The 18,948-nt window shown below is 29.5% G+C and overlaps 1 long non-coding RNA gene across 1 annotated transcript in view; it reads right to left on the bottom strand.

Annotated features, from left to right (window-relative positions):
* The window catches only part of LOC139425530 (uncharacterized), a 100,226-nt gene extending 91,394 nt beyond the window's left edge, over positions 1-8,832 (bottom strand). Inside the window, exon 1 of the long non-coding RNA XR_011636714.2 lies at positions 8,412-8,832. This is a non-coding gene — a long non-coding RNA (uncharacterized LOC139425530). The remainder of the gene's footprint in view (positions 1-8,411) is intronic.
* Between the last annotated feature and the right edge of the window lie 10,116 nt (positions 8,833-18,948).

Genomic DNA, 18,948 nt, shown 5'->3' with positions numbered 1-18,948 from the left:
CCAATTAGATTTTGTAAGCAAAAACATATAAAAGAATGAGAATGGAAATATAGAAAAGTTTCACTAAAATGTTGAATTTTATAAAATATTTGTAGTAGATAGTAGATGTTAGAATTATTTAACTCGAATCTCAATAACTGATTACTGTTTCTGACAATTCTAAAACTGGTTAATTTCCAGGTATAATACAGGAACTTTCCAGGTTTTTTGTAAAAAATTGCTATTTTCCCTGCAAATTTCAGGTATTCCCTGCTCACCCGTGGGAGCCCCGATACGTTTTCATTTCTGGAACCTTTAATAATATAATATTTATTCTTAAAGAACGTGACAAAGAATCTACCATTTGAATTTCAAAAATTCTTAAATGTTTTAAATATTTGAACTTAATACTAATTGATGCGAATATAAACTAGTCTTCGTTCAAAGTTCCATGCATTTAAAATTTAAATCTTTTGCGCCAGCTTATGGAGTACAACATTATCTGAAGCATAGACTACCTGATGCCCGTGGAACGTTTTTATGTGGTCCGCGAATTGCTGGCCTTTTAGGCTTAACAATAGCTATAAAATATTAGGTTTGCGTTATTGTTTTACCGCAATAATATGAGCACAACTAGAATTATATATTTCAAATTTTATTTAACTTATTATACTTTATTTACTACTACTTTTATTATACTTTATTAAGCAGTATATAAAGTACAATAAAGTTAACTGATTATACTTCATCTACTACTCATACTTTAACAACTACTTCCATAAATATAAGACAACATAACTTATTCAAAGTAGGCTTAAACTTGCAGAGGTTTTCTACTGTTGATTTAATTTGGAAACTAGAGTTCGTTTAGGTATGAAGAGAGTGCAAATCACTGAACTGAAGCATCTAGATCAGTGGTTACCAACTGGCGGTCCGCGAAATAACGTATATTAGTTGTCATTTATTGAGGACAATTTTCGTAAAAAATCTATATGGGTTTTAAATACTTTTAAGTTTTATATCGTCGATTTGATGTCTGTTGAATATTAATTGTTTAATACATAGGTACACATTAAAGTTATTGTAGTCTGATTTTTTTTTTTTTTTTTTTAATATGCAATTAATAATTTTTAAAAATCTACTTCTTATTTTAATTTGTAATTCAATACTTTTGTTTTGTACAACTTGATAAAAATCTGACAGTAATATTTAATGTTCCTTCAAACATAAAAGAGTGCTATATAAAATTTTGATAACGTTGCGGCCCACCATTTGACTGGTGCTTTTAATTACGGCCCCCGGCCTCATGTAAGTTGGAAATCCCTGATCTAGATTCTAGAATATTACACTTGCATTCTAAAGCGATTAAGCCTTCTTAATGGAAATGAAATTTATCATATGGCCTTTGGCGACAGCATTGGGTATTAATGACTAGTTGAAAATAGCAGCAACCCTATGCGAAAGGCAATCATTACAAACCTTGGAACTACTGGCCCACTGAGATACTACGTGGAAACAGAATACCTGAATTGGTTTCGTTTTCTTTATTTCTAGTTTTAATTTTCCAAAATTTTGTTTCCGCACAATTAAACACGCACGTTTTTTCATTTATTTGCGACACATTAACTTCTACAAACACTAGAGATTTCAATGATGCGTAGTTATTTTTTAAAAATCATATAAGTAGATTTATTCACTTGTGTGTGTATAAACGGAACATTAAAAAAATAAATAAAAAATAAACCGACTGATAATGCACTCCTGGTGATCTATTTTTAAAAGATTAAAGAGGTACTATATTTCAGAATGAAAATTTTAGAACTATTTATGAAAGATGACGACGGTATTTTCTTAGTAAAAAAAGTACTTTTTCCCCTGTTCAGTTTGTAACATATTTTATAAAATTAAAATTATATATATATATATATATATATATACATACATAGACAGATAGATAGTTAGATAGATAGATAGATATAATAAATTTTTACTCTCAGCTTTCTATGAGTTATATAGTTAGTATTATTATAAAAAATCAATAAAAAAAATCAATATCTTATCAAACACATAGACAAAATTAATATTTTATGAAAAAAAAATCAAAACTAACAGTCGAAAAGTTTAAATCTAATAAAAAAAATAAAATCTAAAAAAAAAATAAAATCTGATTTAAAAAAGTACTATTTTTACTTTAAATTCATGATAATTTCAACAGCGGGATTCAATTGAATAAACAAGTATTTCAAACCCTTGGTATGCTAAGTGGGATGATTTGCGGGACTTGAAATCCATTAATATGGAAACAACAAATATCTACAAATCTAGAACAACGGATTCTTTCTCGCCATTTCAAGAAAAACTTTTAGCTTATTTTTCTGTCACTACTTTTTTCCTCTATATATTATGCCAAGTCACGCAAGGAATTTTTTTTTCTCTATCTTTTTCTTTATTTGCATCCTTTGCACGCCAAATGCTTTCCCTTTCTTCTCATTAAGATCGAAAACAGGTTTTTTAAGCAGTTGGAAAGCTTAACCAGCTCAATATGTTAAAATATTTTTCTGCTATCGCATAATTTTAATACTTCAGAGTCAAAAGTCATTCAAAAAAGGATAAAACTGATGTTTTTGTGATGAACAAAAGATGATAAAAAATAATAATAAATGCAGCAAATAATTTTAAAAAAATAAATGTCCTAAATCGAAATCGTGAAAACACAGGTAAGTAGTCACAAACGCATGCTTAAAAAACCAAGTAAACAATAAATAATAATAAGTAAGTCCCATTAATGATGCTATCATCATGTATAGAAATGTTTTTCTATTTACCCTTATTTTATCAATGTTATGTACAATAAAAGCTTTTAGGCATTTTTTTAACACCAATACAAAAGAAAGTAAACATTTACTATACACTGTAAAAAGTTCCGGATCAAATTACAGAATTTATTACCAGCACTTTGGGTGAACCATACGTAAAATCTGTTTTTACCGTAAAATTTTATAGTAATATTCATTTTATTGGAGTGATTCAGTGATTTTACGGTAATTGTAATTGTAAAAATTACGATACATCAGATTTTTTGTTCCAGTACATTTTTCGGTAAAAATGGATTATGGTAAAAAAGGCTGGTACTTTTTACAGTAATTTTATCTGGAAATTTTTACAGAGTAGGATCAACAGCAAATAAACTTTTTAATCTACGAAATCTATAGTGCACCAAGAGTGAATTGATTAAAAATAAACCAGGGGTTGTTCCAAACTTTTAGAAAATGGAGCACTTTCGTGAATTTGTGAAAAATCTACTCATAATCTTATGAATACGTAAAAATAAAATCACGCTTTTGAGAGAAAAAAACAAAGTCAATCTCTTTCAACGAGTTTTAAGTTTCAAAAAAAATTGAAGACGTCATTACCGTTTCTTAAAAGAAGGTTTTTTTACCGAACTCTTTTTCGCATAAAAATATTTTGTGAAAAGTTCGTAGAAGAACCCAAATTTCTCCTATAGTAAGCAGTTTTGCCTTGGCGTGGGTATTCATTAGCAATATATGGCTATTATTACATTTCTAATGCATATCATAAGCAAATAGTAGACGATACTTAACAAAACATGTTATTTAAACATGAAAAATAATATTAACAATGTAAACAACTCAAGTTAAACTTAATTCTTTTATGTTAACCCACCATAAGTTATATGAAAACATTTCTATAATAACTAAATAATAACTAATAACTATAATAACTAATTTAATAAATAACTAAAACTTTTGAACAATTTACCAGAATTTAAATTCTGGAAATGCAGCAGCTCCTTTTTTTTCCCTAACCATTCTTCAATGAGAGAACTTTTCAACTCGCTTTTTCGCACATATGCATCCTACATATGCTATCGCAAATCCAAAATTAAAACTTAATATATTTAGAAAAGTGTCCCAAAATTAAACACTTCTATCACAAAAGGAAAGACACTATTCTTTTAATTATTTCACCTTTTCTGTCGCAGTAAAAAGTAAAGTAACTGAAGTTTAACTGGGAGGACATATAACATTTAATTTGGTGCACAGTTGAAATTTAACTAGGAAGGAAACTAAACGTTAAATTGGTAGACAATTAAGGCTAAACTTAATGGACAACTGGAATTGAATTTAACGCATAACACATGGATAATCATAAATATTATAACATTTCTTTTTTTTTTTTATCGAATTGATAAAACCACCATGGAGTTTATTTAATTTGTTTATGCAATATGCTCTTTCAAATGTTCTCTTTTTTAACTTTATTTTATTCCTTATAAACTTATTTATTTTATTTTTCATTGAATTATTCGTTTTCACTTATTAATTTATCTGGAAGTGATTTAAAAATGCTATACGGCAATTTTAATTAACTTGATCATAAGATTAATTTTGCTATTAGAGTTCTGAAGAAAAAAAAATAGTTATAATATTATATCATGAGGAATGTGTTTAGAGTAATCTTGTACACTTCAAAATGAAATACGAAATATGTTGAAAGTGTGTCAACTTATGATGAATAAGAAAGAAAACCCGAAACACAATAAAAAAATGATTCTTTCCACTATTTCAAATATCTGCATGACGTAATTAAACTCCTGTGTTGACGCAAGAAAAGAGAACATCAATAAAAACACGGAACACATCACGTAAGCACCGACTTCCAGAAATAGGCGAAAACAAAGACTCTGTAGTGGCAACGACTGTATATCATTACACTGTATGTATACAACTACAGTAATCTTCCTTTAAAAAAAAATTTCTCGTTTGTTTGTTAAAAAAAAAAACAGTACACTCTCAGAAATAAAACTCTCACGTTTGACTATTCCTCAATCTTTGAGCTGTATTTCGTTAATTTTAAAAGAATCATTTCGTCACGAAATCACGCGATTTGAGACGATTCTCATACTGAGAAAAATGTTTCCTCGACTCGTAATCTTATTGCAGTGCATTATGGGATTGTTAACTAAAATGAAAACCTTACGATCGAATCTAGAATAAAGAAATAAGCCGACTGCTGTATGGTGGCCAGTAAGATCCTGAGTTCGGGTCCGGCTTCGGGCATGGCTGTAATTTCACTCTTCTGATGATGTTCTTTCTGTCTGTCCTGCTTGCGTTGTTAGGGTAACGTTGATCTACATATATGGTGCCCGCGAAAAATTTATCAAGAATACTGCCCGTTAGATTATTATAGAAATTTTTAAACGGAGCATATACCATAAAACGGTTTCGTCAGAAACTAAGAAATTTGCACGATATTTGAGTACACATTTTAACAGTGTACAAAGCAATAAAAACTAACAATTTTTAAAATAATTATATATTTTTCTTCTATACTACTAATGCTGCAACCTACTATAGTTAAAGCGTCTCAAAAGTCAGCCTATTTATTTTTCATAAAAATATAAAAAAATCCTTTAGTATTTACACAACTTACTCGTATTTACTACTGCGGTTACTTATTTTATAGATAAAATAAAGAATTAAAAATTAGAAAACGACTTTAAAATTCAGCCATTTATATTTCTAGATACATTACTTTTTTTGTTAAAAAAATTTCATTACACAATCAAAACCTATAAAAGCTAAAGGTTTTATTTTCTTTAAAAAAATAAATTAAGCTCTTAGATTTTACACATTTTACCAAACGATAATAGTAGAAAAAAGAGTTGCCATGTTTTATTCTAAAAGTTTATAATTAACAATCAGAAAACGATTCTGCGTTCTCACTAATCTTAATGGTTCGAAAGACTAACCTTAAATATACAAATTTCATAAGTGCAGGCAATATTTTAAGTAACAAATTTCGAAACAGAAATGCTTTTTCTCTGAATAATCATGGAATGGATTGAATTCTTTAAACTCAAAAGATAGGGTGTAGCAGCAATCTGAAAAATATGGTCCCAACATTTCAGGTAGAAGAGAGTTCAAAAGTTAGGATACTTTAATGTTATCTTCACGATTCTCTTATTTCATAAGCTTCCTCCAACATATCAAGTTTCCCATATTTCAAGAATAGATAACATTTTGAGCACAATTATAAAATTCGTTTATCCAAAGATAAATAAGCATGTAAAAAATAAATTTATTTAATAACAATCGAAAAAAAATTTTTTATGGTATATAAAATTTTTTGTAATTTAAAAATATTCAATTTTAAATGACAAAATACAAAACTTGAATGAAATCGGTCGAATAATTTCTGAATTACTTAATTCTAAATCAAAAATTATTAAAAAAAAAAAAAAAAAAAAAAAAAAAAAAAACATTTTTTTTTTGTATATAAAGTTTTTAAAGATTCATACTCACTCCTGACTGACTATTAAACTACCTTTCTTGATACTTATTGTTAAAATAAATAGATAAAACTAAAAAAAAATATTAATGAAATGTACATTAAAAAAAACCTTGTGCTTCAGAAACAACGACAAAGTAATTTATTTAAGTACCTGTAATAATAATCAGAAACTTAAGAGAAGGTCAAATATTTCACACAAAAAAAAGGACACGTCAACTGTGTTTCGTATATATATTTTTTTATTATTTTTTATCCCGTTTGGCGCATACATGCTACATCATTAATTTCAAGGTCATTGAGATAATACTCATTACATTCTCTTACTAGTTGCAGCAGAGAAACATTTCACAGTCAAACATAAAACAATAAAACTGCAGCCATTTCCTCTGATTATTAACTTTTTAAAAACCCGCTTCTAAGTAGTAAGCGGTACCTACTATACATGGGTGTTCTAATTAATAATTTCAAAATTCAGTAGATTAAAACATTTCACAGAAAAACATAAAACAATGAAACTGCAGCCATTTCCTCTGAATATTAATTTTTTAAAAACCAACTTCTAACTAGTAAGCGTTACCGACTAATATATCTGTATTTTAGTTAATTTCACAATTCAGTAGATTAAAACATTTCACAGCTAAACATAAAACAACAAAACGGCAGATATTTCCTGATTATTTTTTTTAAAAGCAATTTCTAAGTAAAATCTTTCAGTGTTACCCGACTAATTCATTTGTGCTTTAGTGAATTATTTCAAAATTCAGTTAATTAAAACATTTCAAAGAAAAACAATAAAACGGCAGGTATTTCTTCTGATCATAATTTTTTAAAGCAATTTCTATGTAAAAAAATTTTAGTATTACACCCTCATACGTTTGTATTTCAGTTAATTATTTCAAAAATCAAAAAAGCACATTTTTAAAATTCATTGCACATAAACTTTTTAAAATTAGTGAAAATCAAAAAAAAAAAAAAAAAAAAAAATTGTGGAAATTTTAATATAGATAAGACGCAATAATATTTTAACAGAAATTTTTATATTTTATTTTTTTAATTCATTTTTAACTTTTTAGAGGCAGAAATGCATTTGTTTTTATTTAAATTGATAAATTGAGGGAGAAACACTGGTATAATTTCCGGATATAAGTAATATAAATTCATCAGTCACGAAGTTAACGTTGTTTAAATGGATAATTACAAGATAGAACGATTTAACAAGAATTGGTACTATATATATGAATTCTTTACTTTAAACAATATACATTATCCCTTATGAATTGAAATAAATTCCTAAATAACTTTTTAATACACGTTAGTAATTATTTATGCGTGAAATAAGATGTCAACAATAATGATTAATAACAGTTAGTTATAAGATTAATAACAGTTACTAAATCGAAATTTTAGAAAACAAATTTATCTGATTAGAAAAACGATTTTTTAATTATTAATGTTTATTTTCCCAAAATTACATCCAAGTAGACATATCGATTTTGGATTATTATGGGTTTTGGATCAAAAATGTTTTACGCATTTCGGATCAGCTGTTCATCGAGAAAGTAATACTCATAAATAATAACAAATAAATAATATTAAGCACTGTTCATTTTGTTGTTTAATAAATTAAAATAATAAGTGAATATTTATATAGTTATTTAATTTGCTCAATAATACGCATATGGAGTAACTTCCAACCATAAAATGTAATTTATTTTCGCGAAAATTATGAGTTATTTTGGGAACCGGACAAAACCTTTTAATGAAATAACTAATGGACCACATAACTATATTTTAATAAGCAAAAAAAAAAAAAAATTTAAAATTGTGCAAGGAAAGGGAAAAATTCATTATCTGGATTGCTTTAAAATTTATCAGCTGGATTCTGGTAAAACAATTAAAGATAATACTAGATGATAAATTGAATGATTACATCTCAATTGTATTTTTATTTTAAGGACTTCGATAAATACTGATACCATGACAAAACAGTTAAAATTCAGTTTTAAAGAACCTTCTGTTTAGTGTGAACGTGGCATCTGATATACTCGAGGAATTGTTTTTAAATTTTTTAATAAAAAATTTAGACAGTAAAAATTTTAAAGAAAGAGTTGACTTACCGATTCTTTGGCCATATATCAACTAATATTCACAGTGAAAAATGAATAAAATTTTTCACAATTTTTTTTCCTCCAATAGAAACCGCCTCGAAATTTCTAGTTTTGGTGTCCGAATCCTGCGCATGGCTCTAAAACTAGGAATAGCAAACTGCGTCATACAATACCTTAACTGCGTAGATATTGAGCAGGAAAAAATTATTCAATGAACATTTTCATCTTTGAGAAGTCGAAAAAAATTTTTTTGCTAAACGAGCGATTTTTTTTTTAAAATTAAAAGCACTCGATTAAAAAGCGGTGTATTAAAATTTAGAAAAGACTTTTTGACTTCTCTACGTTTTAGTTTCGCGCGCTTCGCAACCCTTTTTCTTTGGCGTCAATGTCAAGATCATCCCGTACATCAACGTGAGAAAAGGGTTACCGCTTATCTATTTCTTTCGCCAACAGTTTCGCCAAGTATACAAATACCGGTGATGGATCGTGCTGAAACACCTGGGGCAAAGAAAAGATTTGTTCTTAGATTAGAGAGTAAAGCGCCATCTGATCAAAGTGTCGTAAAATTCAGAATTATTTTTTTTCTTCTTTTTTTTTGTAGAATTTGTTTGATGACATTAAATAAGTGAAAACATATATAAACTAATTGATGCATGTAAAAATGCGATTCACGCGTTTTAAAGAGTCTAGAAAAAAAATAGAATAGATTTTAATTTTTGTAACTGATAGAATTTAATTTTTGTAACTTTTTTTTTTCCATTTTTTTTTTTGTTTTTTTAGTATATAGAACAGGGGTTTCCAACTGGCGGCCCGCGGGCCACATCCGGCCCTCGAAGCCTTTCTTTGTGGCCCGCGAACTAAAATATATTAGTTTTCTTTTTTTGCGGACAATTTTCGTTAAAAATCTGAGGGTTTAAAATACTTTTTCCGTTAAAAAAAAAAAAAAGAAAGAAAAAAAACCTAATTTTTACATTATCTGTGAAATTTAACATACCAACGGTGCAAAAAAAAAAATTTCTCAGGTTTTGCATCCAAGAAAATATTTATTCAAATACAAAAATAATCGTGTGAGTTGCTCTTTTTCCTTTCGTTTTTTTTTTTTTTTTTTTTTTTTTTAAATATATTTTAGCATGTGCGTATCAGAAATTTTCTCGAAGAAATTCTCCTATTTAACTTTTTGAAACCACTCATTGTGGACGAAATTATTTACATTTGTAAATTTTAAAAGGCATAAAAGAGAGAATGAATATCATGTTTTATTTAAATTCCTTGAATTGAATAAATGAGCGGAAAAGAAGAAAAAAAATTAATTTCAGGTGCTCGAGAATTTTGTTGTTGCTATAATTCCTAATAAGTCAAAAAAAATTTAATTTATCACTGAATTAAATTTAAAAGGAAAAAAAAAAGCCTGTCACTAAATTTCTGATTAAGAGAAGATTCAAAATGATACGTAACAAGCATTATTTGTAATGCTTGTTATTTCGTTTTTTAATATTAAAAAAAATACTTTGATAAAAATCTGACAGTAATATTTAATGTTCCTTCAAACATAAAAGAGTGCTATATAAAATTTTGATAAAGTTGTGGCCCGCAATTTGACTGGTGCTTTTAATTGCGGCCCCCGGCCTCATGTAAGTTGGAAACCCTTGATATAGAAGAAGGGAGGGGTGGCATCTGATCAATTTTTCGTAGAATTTGTTTATCATAAAATATATGATTACCAAACAAATTAAACAAGTTTATACAAGTTAAAAAGGTGGTATGCTTTATTAGCAAAAGCACATTATTTGTTAATTTTTGGAGAATCTAGAAGAAAAAAAATTAGAAAAATTAGCTGTTTACATAAAAGTTTTCCCCCATTTCTTTCTTTCTTCCTTTTTCTTTCTTTCCTCCCTAAAATTTTTTTTTTTAAATTTAAAAAAATTCAATGAAACGAATAAGATTTAGCGGCAAAAGATCAGAGCTATCGCATTTCTTAGGGTCTAGGCAGTAGGGCTCTAGAGGACCCCGGCCCTAAGAGATTTTTAAAAAAATTAATTTTTAGTATTAAAAGTTCAAAAACTTTGTTTTACGTTTTAATCATTCTTTCACACAATTGCTCAGCAAAAAACAATGAAGGTACTATCAATTTTCCTTCCTTTAATAATTAATTTTAATTTTTAAAAAAACAAATAATCTCTTAAAAATTGATGTTAAGAATATATAAATATGTACATATCTATGTATGTGCATATCTATATATGTACATATCTATATATGTATATTAAATCGCTTTAAGCTAAGATTCCATACCAATTTTTGTTAAATCACACAAATAAGTGATAAGTCAGTACTTATCAGCAAGTAACTGATTGCCACCACTAGAGTTTCGACTTGGTTTGTTGTTTTCTTATTATTATTTCTATTTACTTTTTTCGAATTTGATTCAAACTTAACGCTTTTTTCTATATTTTTAATTTATTTCCTTTTTTAAATTTTAGTCGACCTTTTTTACCCAAATTTTGTTCTACCATATAATTTTTATACCTCCTAATTCATTCTTTTCATTTTCGTTTATTTCTTTATTTTAATTTTTATCTATCTTCATTTATTGATATTTTTAATTAATAAATTAGTCATGGAATTAAATTTTCAGTTTATGAGAATTATTATATTATATTTTTACATTTCCTTTTATAAGAAATTATATACATATTATTCCGCTCTAACTGAAATAATTATCTCAATATGTATAAATAAAACTTATTTTCTAATTCTATTATTTTGATTTCTATGAATAGTGCGCTTTTGTTTGGGGCTTCTAATCATGTGGATATCACTTACCTTACCATTCCCTAAGTTACCATTTATCTAACTAAAGAACTCCTCTCACTAGCTTTCTGGAGCACCATCGGGGACTGTGGTTACAAATTTAAGCTATATTTAAAGTAGAAATGTTGGGTAATCATTTGAAGCAAGTTTTGACCCGGGTAGACAAGAAAAGTATCAAACGTAACCCTTATTACAACTTTCCATAACAGTAGAGTTATGGAGAAAGATCATTAGACAATGTCAACTTTCATCTATCAAAAGGTACCTCAAAATTGAATCAAGTTGTCTTATATACTAATGAATTGATGTTTAATAATCGTAGTGGTAGTTACGTCACAATATTCCCCCACCAGAATTTTATCAGGGATAGAATTCGATGAACGGATACCACTAATTGCTGTATTTGTGAAAGACCGGGAAAGCTGGATTAAGGTCACCTGGTTTTGAGCTTTAATCATGAGAGCTACATTAAGTACATGGTTGTGTGTGTGGCCACTTCTGTGTTGCTGTTAGCAGTCGAGTGTGTGCCGAAACCAGTTGTGTGTAAATGAGATTGAGAAGCAACAGCGTGAGGAGGAGAATGACGCAGTCACAATTAGCAAGTCAACTATTCAATGTGGACCATCCATCGAAGTAGTCGTGTTCATATCACGTCCGAAGGTCACCAATGTGGGGAAAGTTTCAATTCAAAAATTGGGACTAACTCTTCTTCGTGGAGGACTTTTTGATGAAATTAACCATCGTTTGCGTTACAAGAACAGGAAAACCACGTAAACTTCCCACTGTTAGTCTGACGACAAAGGTTTTTTAACCCATGCACAGTCCACCACTGGGAATTTTTCTCGTCAGAGCTGCGGTCGGTACTAGGCGGGAGCAGAATTCGGGTAAACCATCCACCGCTGGTATTCGAACCAGGGCTACCTCATTGGATGGCGAACGCTCTATCACCTAAGCCACTCACGGCTAGTTATATATAATGTATGTAAGAGTAGACCGAATTGCATCATCCATCATCATGTAATACTTCGGAGAATTTCATCATCTACTTCCTCATTGAAAGGCCCCAGCCACTCCAGACGGGAAAAATCCAGAATTGATAATTAACTCTTTTCCATAGAACAATCTAATTTCGCATTCATATTCGATTCGGCGACCCTGCGAGTAGGCAGCTCTCACGAATCATGATATCACTGTTAAACTTATTTCCTTTTTTCTATTAAATGTTAAGTTTGATTATTAAATTATTGTCGTTATTTCCGCTTATGCTGCACAAACTCCTACATATATGGAAGAGAAAAGCAGCAGGATACCATGGTAACGTAGAAGGTATAAGTATTGAGAAAGGGGAAAACGCTTTACCATGAGACGCCTATTTTATTTGCAAAGTGAATAGTAAAAGAAATAAGGTGAAAAATTTGACCGTGATATGAAGGAATTATAGCGGCGATTTGAAGGTAAATGGAATGCCATCACGCTAACTGATTATTGTTAGATGTTACTAAGACAAACCTAGCAAAGTGGTAAAAGTACTTTGAGGGAACGAAAAAACTATTCTATAATGATTTATGATTGTCTACTTATAATTAACAATTACTTGAAATCAGTGGGGTGTAGGAATACCGGGCTAACTTTTCGGATAGATGCCCTTGAATAGACAAGTGTAATAATCACTAAAGGGGTTGGCCCTTTCAATAATTATCAGAGAAAAACAAGAGCCAATTAAATAATTTTTTAAAAAAACGTTGCAATGAAATATCGATTTATAAAAATATAATTCCATTTTAAACTCATTTTTGCAGATACGGAAATTCTACTACAACAAAAAATTCTTTTGTTTTCTAAAATGTGAAGAGCATTCAAATTTTAATGTCAATCTTTATCATTGAATTTCTTTCAAAATCATACCTTTTTCTTTAAGAAGTACTCTGTCTGAACCATTTAAAATATTCAATTCCCTAATAAAATAATTGTAATAGAGTTTAAGTTGTAAGGTCCTTAATAGTCAAATGGATGTTCCCTTTGATTGCATGCCTAGTGGGGCAGCCAAAGTACTGGCGACCAAAGGTTATAACTAAAGGACAAAATTAGGAAATTTTGCTACTGGCCAGAGGTCAGTTGCAACATTTTTAACAGTAGCGACTTTTTAAAACATGCGGCCACTTTTTAAATAAATACAAAATTAATTGACTACTTTATTACAATACAAATTGTCTATCATTTAATTTTTTAAAGAAAAACTTTTTGTTAACATTTATACACAAGCAGAATAATTTCATTATTTCAAGTTATTTTTAAAATAAAATTTATCATAAATTATTTACATACAGCAACAGATCACAAATTTTTGTTTTGTTACATATCTATGTTAACGGACAAAACAAGTGTCATAGTACAATGGCATGCGTTATATAATAGTGTATATATAATATTATAAATTAGGAAGCGTTATAAGCTTCACTAAAAAGGCAAATCATGTTAAACATCAGGACCATATTTAGTTCTCATATTTAGTAATCATATAAGCTATCACATTCAGTATCATATAAGTTATTATGTTTAGTAATCATTCAAGTTATCATATTTAATAACTTGGAAGAGATTTAGTAGAGTGATAGGAATTCCTTAGATAACCTTTTATCTAATAATCTTAATAATCGGTTTTCACATATTTTTATGCATTATTTATCTTTTTTAAAAAAACTTTTTTTGAACAAATATTTTTTATACCATTTTATTTTATTAATCGTAGTTCAGAAGGAGGAGAAATATACGGAGTGTTTCGTAACTACAGCCCTTGATGTATGTTTTTAGAATCCTTGTCATAAAAAAGTAAATATATATATAGGTATATATGCCTATACCGAGTCGCAATTTAATATCTAAGCAGGTTATCGAAACCAGTGATTTTAATATCTGAGGAAATTTTCCGATATCGGAATCCGAACAATCAGCTCTAAAGAAGGCAAGGCTGAAAACATTAAAACCTGTTTGATTACCAATTTAAAAGAGGATTGTTGGAAACATCCCCAAGTTGCAGCAGGTGATCAAATGGGTTTGTATCTTTTTTCCATCTCACTTTCGTCATTAGCGATTCAACAGATTCCATTAACGTTTCTGTTTCTTCACCGGTTTTATATTAATTATCGACACCCTAATATGTATATTTTTAATACTTTATTTTTGACAAAGCATACAAAAGTAAAAATGAAGATCAGGAATTATTGAACACTGTATATTTTATAACCGTCGTTGAACAGCCGACCCAAATTTGAGTTTACGACTACCATTCTTAAACTCTGTAACCTTATAATTTTGAACCCAATCCAGGAGGTAACGGAACTCCTGGGTCAGTTCCCCACCCCCAGAGGTATTGATTTGCTTTTGGAACTTGGAGGACTTTCTGACTCTTTTAGCGTGCACCAATCACCATTTAATAGACCGAGAGTCTTCGGCCGGCTGGATATGTACTCCCGTCCTCACGAACACGAGTCCTATGTCCAACCAACAAGGCTATCCCGGACCCGAACACTCTGTATAGAAATCAGCGACGTACACCTTCAGACAAAGCATCACTAAATTCGTTCTAGAAAGAGCTTTGCTATTGCTTAAAAGATTCTAAAACGCGACTAGTGATAAAAGACTTGGTTTTAAAGAATTTTCGCATTCCATTATTTCATTCCATTTGCAATACAACGCGATCAATGACTTTAGTTAGCGACCGCTTAAACATTACGCAAATGTGATTTTTCCTAATTTTCGTTGGCTTGGGGGATAGAGTGTTCGCCTACCTGTGAGATAACCGGGTTCGAATCCCAAAGATGTCTGGTTGATACGAATTCCACACCCGGCTTGCACCAACCATAGTGCTGACTTAAAGTATAATCAGTTGTAGATGGATAGTGGGTTAGAGCAGCGGTTCTTAACCTATGGGTCGCGACCCAAAATTGGGTCGCGAAGCATATTTCTTGGGTCGCGCTGAGTCGAACCAAAAAAGTTAGTAATACACCAAATAATAAGTAATACCAACACCTCCTAGAAGAAGTCATTGTGGCTTACTCAGCCTAATTTTGACTTTTTTTTGGGTCGCGACATGAACATATTTCTCAAATTTGGGTCGCGGCTTAAAAAGATTAAGAACCACTGGGTTAGAGTACCCTTACTGTAAGGTTAACCATGGGAGGTTTCGTGGTTTTCCTCTCCGCGTAACCCAAATGCGGATTAGTTCCATCAAAAAGACCTCCACAAAGACAAATTTCTCGTGATATTTGAACTAGGAGTATTCTTGTCTTCTGGATTGAGTTCAAAATTACAAGGCTACGGAGGTGAACATTAGAAGTCTCGAATATTGGGTCCACAGTTCAACGACGGTTATAAAATAAAATAAAACTCCCTACTAAGCTTCCGTAAGAAGGTCGTAATACCCTCCCCTCCCCACTGTTATATGTAAATCAATACAACTACCTTTAAAAATTTTTGGAACTTTAAATAAAATATGCAATTTTGCATCTAACAAAATAAACATCTTAATTCGATTTATAAAATTTTTGTCACTCCTTGAAGAAAATTTTTTACAATTCTTCTTCTTTTCCCAAATTTAACTTTTATTTAACATTCGGAATAAACAAAGTGTAATTTAAAATGTTTTTTAATTGATAGTAAGGAGAGTTTAGAATAGTAGGCATGGCTCGTAACCCCCCCCCCCCCCCTCTTCAAAGCTTGTCAGAAAAAAAATTTTAATTGCAAGGTCCTTTTTCTCTCTTAATGATGTTTGCAATGCGAGACAAACTGATTTTTTTTCTCCTTGTGCTGCCATCTGTCGATGATACTAAGATTTGCTGGAAGATAAATAAATACTCTGATATATATGGTGCTGCTATCTATCCTCCGTATAAAGAAGTTATCATTTTGATTTGAAAATAATATTCTAAATGTGGTGTAAACATGTATATTGATATCATATCTGCCCTTAATTATAGTCACTTAACTAGATATTTTAGATACATAAAGATATTTTCATAGCTCTAATTATGTATAAATTTTTTCACATTTAAATATTCAAAAATAAATTTTTTGCAAAAAGAAAATTAGCCTGCCAGATCATATGTCAAATAATCATTATGAAATGTAGCAACAATCAAAAAATTTATTACAAAAATCTAATTATGTAATTATCTTATTTCTAATGGAATAAATAGTAATGTATTACAATTTAATTTAATAGGAATGCATTACAATTTATTTCTCAGTTTTAAAATTTAATATTAATTAAATTAAATATTAATTGAATTTAGTTTTTTTTTTGCCGAATATTTCGATTTTTTTTTCTTTTGGGGAATTCTTTTTAAAAAGATGCCGCTCTCGCGTATCGAAAGGACCGAAATACTCCGGATTCTAATCATAAGTATAAATCCGCAATGCTACAATGCTTCAGCCAGTAGGAGTTTAAAATTGAAAATATAAAAAGTAATAAAGAATATAAAAAGAATTCGCAAAAATCACGCTCGCTCTAAAAATAATGTTTTTTTTTTTTAAATAAAAATACACATTATAATAAAATTATTACATTATAATAAAATAATAAAACGGTGAATGGAATTTCGATTTCCTTTTTTGGTACAAATTCAGATTTATAGCAAAAGAATTAATAGATCAATGCGATATATTTCTCCCACCTCCATCTTTTTTATTTGGTTTAAATGAATACGACTCAAAATTTTTAATTATTACATTACGCATTTGAAAATTTTAAATCAATCCCTGAAGTCTTCTCTTTATGGGTCACAACTTGCGCCGTAATATATATATGTAGCGTTTTGTTAATTTCTCTCGGCAATTATTGCTACGAATTTTTGCTTGTTTTTTTAATATCCTGATTTCGTTCATTACTCAGTTATTAGTTCTATCGATATTCTTAGGATTTTTTTAAAAAAAATACTGATAATATTACATTGGCGAAGTTCGAATCGTTGTTCGAATGAAGTATTGGCAAGCTTAATTTGTGCCGATAACATCGTAAATCAGTGGGGTGTTTCAATCTTTTTTTCAACAGTTATTGCTACAAATTTTAAATTTTTTAAAAATCTTGATTTTTTATGCAATTTTATTGCCCGCGAAATCGCACACTTGATTACTTACTTTCAATATGATGATACCACAGTTTTTTCATTGAAGTAATCACTCTTTGTCAGTCATTGAAGTAATCACTCTTTGTCAATCAGTTCAATTTGCGTGTATCATGAATTCATGTAAGTGTTAAGTGGCGGATGCAGCGGGGGGGTCAGAGGGGTCATGACCCTCCCCCCCCAAATTGAAAACAAAAAAAATAATAATAATAATCTTTTTAATAGTTTACAAAAGAAATAAAATATTTTAAAAATTATTTTAGGGGGCATATACACCTAGGTAGGTCGGAAAAATCGATTTTTTTTTTCCATCTAATTATGTTCTTCACTGTTTCAAGAATCATAATCCAAAAGATTAAGACGAAATTCGTCATAGTTTCATTGTAAACATTAATAATGTTGAAGCGCGCCGAGTGCGATTAAATGGACTCGGATTATTAAACATTCCCCAGGAAATTGATTTGGATATTGAAAAAATCATTGACAGATTTTCCAAAGTTCCTAAAAAATGCATTACATTTATTATTTAAAGATGTTGAATACTTGAATTATTTATGTATTGCTCTATTGCTCATTATGAAAAAAATAAATGAGAAGATTAGCATTAAAAACCCCAGTTTTTTTTTTATTTTTCAAAAAAAAATATTTAAATTTTTTTTAATAATTGGGGGGGGGGATCTGAGTCTATGACCCTCCCCAGGAAAAATTTCTGGATCCGCCCCTATAAGTGTTTCGTTTTTTTTTTTTATCAGTCGAGTCGAACATTACAGTAATTACTTTTTAAAGCTATGGTTCTATGGTTTTTTCAATTGATTTTTTTGGCAGTTATTGCGATTACTTTCAAAATATGATACATTATTAATACGATATTATTTATTACAGCAAGTTAATTTCGAAGCGAAACACGCATTTGAGTAACCCTTTTTTGAACATTTGGCTTACAGTGATTTCGTCTTTTCGATCTTTTTCTCGGAAGTTACAGTCAAAAATTTAACAATTTTTCATTTTCCTTTCATTTTTTTTCTTTTGTGATGACGATATACAAAACGCGAAAAATGGAGTAATTCGTACGATTTTACCCCTTCAAAATGCGAGAATAACGCCCATAATATTAGTAGAAAGGGTATTCTGTTATAAGTAGATGAAAACAAATTATTAAATTTGCAATTAAAGAAATTATTTACAGTTTTATTCTATGCGTATTAGGCCCCCCCCTTTTTTTAACCTCTTTTCGTTAACACAAATCACTTCAGTCTCTTTAAATTAGTAACATATATAGGCGATCGCAACACTCGAATGCGCCAACTGGGGAGAAGACCGGTTCCATGCTTTTCTTAATATTTTTCGTATTTAACAGTTAAAAGTATTTTTTTTTTTTTTAAATTTTCATTATGCTTTTTCTTAGAACTATGTTTAATGTAGTTTTCAGTTCCACATAGTTTCCTGACTTAAAAGATTTTAATCGAGTTGAAAATCCAGTGTAGCGTATTGTGGGGAGAGTAGTATTCGACCATGTCAACCTTCATCTATGAAAAGGTACCCCGACATAGAGTCGAGTTAACATGTCTTATATACTAGTGAATTGTAGTTGTAATTTTGTAGTGGTAGATACG

This window comes from Parasteatoda tepidariorum, chromosome 8 (genome assembly GCF_982258835.1).
Source record: "Parasteatoda tepidariorum strain Cologne lab strain chromosome 8, Ptep-v5.0, whole genome shotgun sequence".
Taxonomy (NCBI): domain Eukaryota; kingdom Metazoa; phylum Arthropoda; class Arachnida; order Araneae; family Theridiidae; genus Parasteatoda; species Parasteatoda tepidariorum.
This window is presented reverse-complemented; position numbering and strand designations above follow the sequence as displayed.